Source organism: Orycteropus afer, unplaced genomic scaffold, assembly GCF_000298275.1.
Source record: "Orycteropus afer afer isolate SDZICR_OR568_19922 unplaced genomic scaffold, OryAfe1.0 scaffold00042, whole genome shotgun sequence".
NCBI classification, from domain to species: domain Eukaryota; kingdom Metazoa; phylum Chordata; class Mammalia; order Tubulidentata; family Orycteropodidae; genus Orycteropus; species Orycteropus afer.
Genome location: NW_006921629.1, coordinates 5,591,858 through 5,598,821, shown reverse-complemented (window position 1 = coordinate 5,598,821; position 6,964 = coordinate 5,591,858).

Below are 6,964 nucleotides of genomic sequence, written 5' to 3'. Positions count from 1 at the left end.
TTGTCTCCGAGACATCATGGCATTGTTGTATTTAGATCTTTGTTAACTATTTGTGAGAAGCAGCCAAGGGTGAGTCAGGCTCTTCTTGGTGGTGGTTTATCATTGGCTCGTTGGTGGAGAAGGAAGTGGTGGCTCTCATTCAGTAAGTGAAGCTGCAGGCGGTGTGGGTGTAGTTGTGTCGTATGGGGACTGTTGCTGTCTCCCACTCAGTTAGACAAAAATAACAATTGAATAACCATCAAAAAAGTAAAAGCAAATGGACAAAAAATACACTGTGTAATCACAAAGGAACAGTAACCAAAAAGAGATAAAAAAAGGGAAAAAGAAGAAGAAGAAAATCCTGTAATATCTGGGGAGAGGGCAACAAGAGAAAATGGGAGAGAAGGAGAATAATGAAGAAAAATGTAAAAATAAAAACAAGGAATGGGGCTAACAGGGATAGAAGTTGTTAAAAAAAAAAAAAAAAAAAAAAGCAACCAGGAACAGGGAAAAGAAAAAAAGCAGAAAACTAGAACCTGAAAGGAGAAGAATAAAGAATAAAAAGTAATAATAATAGTAGTAGTTTTAAAACAGACAAAAACAAACAAACTAAAAAATAGAAGAAAGAAAAAAAAATCAGGGCTGGGCAAGGCACCCAGGCTCCATCTGAGCACATAGCCTGGGATGGAATTCCTGCCGGCCCAGAACATGGGTGGGCGTGAGGGATCACCGCACCTCTGTTCACCAAGAAGGTGTGGGGTATATGAGTAACAAGGGGAATGTCGCATCTTTCCAGTTGTCTGTGTCCAGAATGTCCTTGAGGTTCCCGGCAAGTGGAGCCTGTTCTTAAGTCCCTGGAATCTGGGAGAATGCTGTCACTTTAAATATCCAAAATGGTCAAGCTGCTTGTAAGCATTCAAAATGGCTGCACCCTCCAGACAGACAAAAGTCCACAGCTTAGTCTGCCTTCCTCTTCTCTGCTTCCCCTTTTAATTCACCAGCCACCAGAGTAGTCCTCTGTGCAGTCCCTGCCTAGCAGGGCCAATTTTTAGGTTAAATCTTAGGTCCTACCACCACTCGGCAATATCCAAGCTGTCTGTGCTGTCGGGATCGCTGCCAGACCACAGCTCCATATGTCTCCTTTTTTGGTGTTTTCATGCAAATTCTTCTGCTAGTTGGAGTTTAGTCCACTTCTATAACCTTTCCTTCAAGGCTCAGGGGTCCAGGATTATCTTCTGTATCTGCGTCAATTGGTTCCCCTTTTCTTTGTTGAAGAGGATCTGTAAAGTCTTTCTGCCTATTCCGCCATCTTACCAGACTCTAAATGTTCTTTTTGATGATAAATGTGATGCCATTCCTCTTCAATTTGTCATTCCCAGCATAGTAGACCATATAATTGTCAGAGTCAAAATGGCCAATACCAGTCCATTTCAGTCCACTAATGCCTAGGATATCAACCTTTATGTTTTCCATTTTTGACAATTTCCAATTTTCCTAGATTCATACTTTGTACCTTCCACATTACAATTATTAGTGAATGTTTGCAGCTGTTTCTTCTTAGAGTCATGCCACATCAGCAAATTAAGGTCCTGAAAAATTTATTCCATCCACGCCATTAAAGTCAATTGTGCTTTGAGGAGGCATCTCATTTTCTGGCACTGTATCAGACAATGTTTTCACTGCTATTCTTAAGTTTTTCAGTGGCCATTTTTTTCAGTAGTGGATGACTCCATCCTTCCTTCATCTTAGTCTGGAAGCTCCGCTGAAGCCTGTCCCCCATGGGTGACCCTGCTGGTATTTGAAATACTGGGGGCATAGCTTCCAGCATCACAGTAACACACAAGCCACCACAGATGACCACCACTCGTCTGCCAGCTTGTTGCACAGTAGGGTGGTAAGTGGATTAAATTAGTCAGTCATGTGAAATGCTTAGAACAGAGCCTGGCATATAACTGATTAGCAATATTTACTTTGAGCTATTGAGCAGAATGGAAGAAGAGATAGGGGAAGGTGTTTGCTGATGCTGTGGCCACAGGCAGAAGAGAACCCTCCCAGAGGTGCATGTTCTCACTGGGCACTAGAACTAATCCACTCCCACTTCAAGCAGCTTCTAGGAGCCACAAAGGAGGCCTGACTTGAGTCCTCAGTTTCCTCTTCCCAGAATTAATCTACAACAGGAAATCTTGTTCCCTCTGAGAGTTTAAATTTCAACCAAAGTGTTAAAGCTAGAAAGGTCTTTAAAAATACTGTTATGATAGCTTGTTACAATCACGCTTCCTTGTATCCACACCTCTAGCAATGTGACCCTGACAGCACCCCTCCCCGTCACTGAACATATCTCAGGGAAGTCCTCTATCCTATGTCAAGATCTGGAACCATCAACCCCCTACAGAGACCATGGGCCTATTTCACAGAATATCACAAAAATCCAATTTCAGAGCACAGAAGTAAAAATAATTGGTTTGTTAGACATATAACAAAATCTAGATATCTAAAACATAATCTCATTATGACTCACCCCTGCTCAAGAATGTTCAATGGCTCCCCAGGGCTGCCATCTTAAAGCCTCAACTCCCTGGCTTGGAATCTACAGAATCCTCTTGACTCATTCTACTCCCCAGGTCCTAGTTTATAACACCTGAAATACTCATGGTTTCCCAAGTACACCCAAGGCTTTGCACATACCATTCTTGTAGGGTAGAATGCCTGCCCTAGCTTATAGGCATTGTTGTTGTTGTTGTTGTTGTTCTGTGCCGTCGAGTCAAACCCGATCATAGCGACCCCTCCTTGGGTTTCCGAGGCAGTATCACTACGGAAGTAGGATTGCCCAACCTTCCTTCCGAGGAGTGGCTGGTGGGTTTGAACCGCCAGCCGTCTGGTTAGCAGGCAAGTGTCTTAGCCACTATGCTACCAGAGCTCCCTATCACCTCCTCCAGGAAGCCTGCCAGACCAGTTGAAGGAAATCTCTTATCCGGGCACTTGTTGTTGGCTCATGAGTAAAGGCAAGAACATTACCTTTTCATTTATGTCCTAAGAACTTAGCACCACCTCTAACACACAGTAGGTGCTCAATAAACTTCTGATCAGGAAGGTCCCCAACTTGTAATGAGAAGGTTCCGTGGAGTCCAAGCCATGGGACTGAGTGTTGGACAAGCCATTCATTCACCAGTTGTGTAATCTTCCTCTTTGTGTCTATTTCTTCAGCTGAAAATGTGATAATCAGTCCTACTTCATGGTTCAGATTAGATCAAGGGGAGCTCATGCATGGAAACCATCTCCCTAAAGCACAGGAAGGGCCCTACAAATTTTTCTCTTTGCCCGCATCTGTTCCTCATCCACATCTCCAATGCACTTCTCTATATACATATGTGGCAAACACAGGCTCTTAGAAATTGGCTTTGGATGTAAGACAAGCCCCTAAGACTTCTAAGAGTTTAGGGGCAGACACTTTGGACTGGCTCTGGGTCTTCTCCTAGGCTTGGCAGCAGGATAAACAGTCCTCTGCACACCACAGGCCTTTGATGCAGTTCCTTCCCCATTCCTCCACTGTTAGAAATGTCTGCCTTCAATACCCACGTGCAAGTCTTTCATCCTTTGGAAGGCATTTCTTAATCCCAGAAGGAGTCCAAATGCTCCTGAACCTCTAGTCCTGTCCTGTCCCATCTGAGCTGGGCACTGTCCCCAACATTCACCTTGAACTGACTGAAGCAGAGCCCCAAGACACTTTGGTATAACTTTATACACAAACTCCAGATACCCAGGCCAGACTCAGAGGGTGTAGTAGTTAAAGGTTGTGTGTTGACTTGGTTGGGCCTGGTTTTGAGTGGCTGGGCAGCTAGCTGGATGTAGTTATTCCCCACGGGGTGATTGGTAATTAACTCCGTGGTGGAATCTACTGGGGGCAGCTGAGTAGCTGCTTTAGGGTTGTGGGCTGCTCTCAGTATATAGGCAGCAGCTTTGAAGAAGGTCTCCAGCTTTTTGGCACACCTGAATCCTGCATATAGCCAAGTCGTTTAGCAGCCTGCCATGCCCTGCCAATCTCAGGACTTTTTCTGGACTTGAATTGGTGGCCTGTTGTGTTGTTCCATGGTATTGGGACTGACTTTTTACTTGTCGACCTTGGGTTTGTCAGTCTCAGCAGCCAGCAGCTGCATGAGTGAAGAAAAGCCTCCAGTTTCAGGGGCTTGGGAGCAAGAGGCAGAGCTGAAGCCCAAGGTTGAGGGGCTTTCACTACCCCCTGGAGCCTGGCACTTGGAACTCAGACTTCTAGCCTCCAAAATTATAAGAGAATAAACTGTTAAAGCCACCCATTTGTGGTATATTCCTGTCAGAGTGGCACTAGGTAACCAAAAACAGAAAGCCTATTCTTACCAGTGGCAAAAAAAAAAAAGAAAGAAAAAAAAGGACACATCACGTTTGTTAATACTAACCATTTTAATTTAAATTAATAGCATTTCTGGAAGACAAATGCAGTTGATAGAAAATATAAAAACTTTGACTGTACAAATTTCACATCACATTCAAAAACGAAGTGTGCCCATTGTGGCCACAGAAGACCCTGCGTTCGTGCCCACTGCTGAAATCCCGGCGAACAACGCAGTCTCACACAAGCTCCCCAGTCACCTTCACATTTATGTCCTCCCACCCTTAAGGGGCAGTTTTACTCTGTCCTTTAGGGTTGCTATGAGTCGGAATCAACTCCGCAGAACACAACCACCCCGTATGATACAGAATTATCACCACTGGTGCTCCTGTCATGAGAACCAGGAGAAACGCCTGAAGGCAGAGGAGTTCAGAGCGGCACACAGCTTTGATTTGGTGACATGAAAGGGCCACCTGTTGCAAACTGCTCGCCACTAGCCCTGAACTAGCAGGATCAAGCCCTTGTGTCAGAGCTGCCACTCAGGCGGTTAAAGGCAGCAGGGACACTGACCCAGGGCGTCAGAGGGGAGGCTGGGAACTGGAGGCTAGGTGAAGGCCGAGTTAGCCCCTCCCACAGACTCTAGTGGGCACCTCCGCGGCTTTCAGTCTCTCCAAGAAGGCCCTCTCAGTGCCTCCATCCCCTTCACAGTTGGCCGTGAGGGCTGAATTCACAGTATCTGTTGTCCTTCATGTGTTTCCAAGGCAGACGGGGAGAAACCACACAGAAGGGCAGGGGCATCTTCCTAACCTCAGTTCACACTAATACAACCAGGGAAGACAGGGACCACGGGGTGGGTGGGTAGGTTTGCCTTTCTTCAGGAATTTCAACAGGCAGTGCCGGGGCGGCAGGCTAAGAGCAGGAGGCTGCCCAGGACCTTGGAGAGGAAGAGGCGGGGAGTATTCCTTAGTGCCACCCTCCCCCCAAGTCATCAGTTCCTTGAGGGCCAGAGCTGATTTCTCCCAATTCTGGGTCCCCAGCACAAGACATGGAACATAATAGGTACTCAACGAGTTTCTTGAATTGAGGATAGGACAAGAAAAAAAGATCTTTCTGGAAGTTGTGACTTTAGGAGTCAGGTGGAAGGTGGGCAGTGAGCAGAGGTTCAGGTCTTGCCTGCAGGAAGGTCAATGCCAGATGGGGGGACGGGGCCCAGGCAAGGAGTGATCCTGAAAGGGGAGGGGCTAGAAACACAAACTGTGACCTCTTGGAAGGCAAGTGTATGTGGAAGGCTGAGCCATAGGGAAGGTGGTTACAAGCCATGTGGCTTTGAAGTGTGGGAGGTCACATACATGGGTGAATTTGGCTGCCACAGGGATAATGGGTGAAATGAACAGACCCACAAGGGGAAGAGCCCCACACACAGCTGAACTAAATGGTGTTCAACTTCTCTTTCTGCCTCCCCACACCTTGACTGGAGAGGGTTAGGGCATTCAGAGTTGGGGCAGCTGGAGTGGACAGGGAGGTATGCACAGCTGTTACTCTCAAAGGACTGGCTGCTCAAGGGGGGATCTGGACCCAGAACAGAAGTCAGCGCACAGCCTCAGTCAGTGAGGCCATTTTATGTACTGCTATGGCCAAATTCTGGCACTAGAGACAGCTCTGAAAGTTGTTGGGTTTGGTGTGTGTCTAACTGAAACTGGGTGGGGGGCGCGGGGGCTGCTGGGGAGGGTGAGCCTCATGCCACCTCATTCCAGCTCGGAGCTCAGAGCACGGACAAGAATTCTGAGCCTGGATGCAAACACAGCTGGATCCCATCACCCTTGTTCTTTTCTGGTTTGGAGCTGAACACAACATTCATTTAAGGGCTGCTTTGCCATGTGGTTCTTTTCTCTTTAGCAGAGTTTCTAAAGAAGACAGGCAGGGTGCGCTCACATCAAAGAGCTTTCCCAAACCCAGCCCCTCATTCTGGATCAGGATACAAGCCAAAGTCCTGACCTGGTATTCGGAAAGGCTCTGAAGATTGGGGCAAAGGGGGCTTAAAAGGGGTGGAGAGCTCAGAGCATGGACAGTGGAGGCGGCAGACTGGAGAAGTATTAGAGGGAGGTGGCCCTGGAGCCTTCTGGCATTACTGACGGTGCGTTCTAAAGGGCCAGGTTACCATGTGCCTGGAAAGGGTGGGCTTGGACATCCCCTGCCTTCTACTTCTCTCTCCCTCCCCCTCACCTTGTTCCTGCTGATAAGGATCCATGACACACACAACTGCTGGGCTGGCCCTGACTGAGAGGTCAATGTGGGACTGAGTTGTGTCTACAAAGCCATGGGTCTATGTCCCATCTCCTTGCCTTCCTTGGGGGGCTTCATGAAAGAAACATGTATCAATAGGGATGGAGAAGTTTCTTCCTCTCAGAGGAAACCCTCTCTAGGAATCACTGATAAGTCCAGGTGGTAGCCTGGACTCTACTTTTCCAGCAGGTACAGGGCCGGACTGCAAGGTTAGAAGTTGAACTCCAGCTCTCCAGGAACTCCTGACCCCTGTAAACCCAGCCGCACTCCTAGTCAGGGTTTCCTGAAGAAGGGGTAGCATCCCTTTGATAGGGTTGGGGCGAAGCCCAGAGAAGGAAC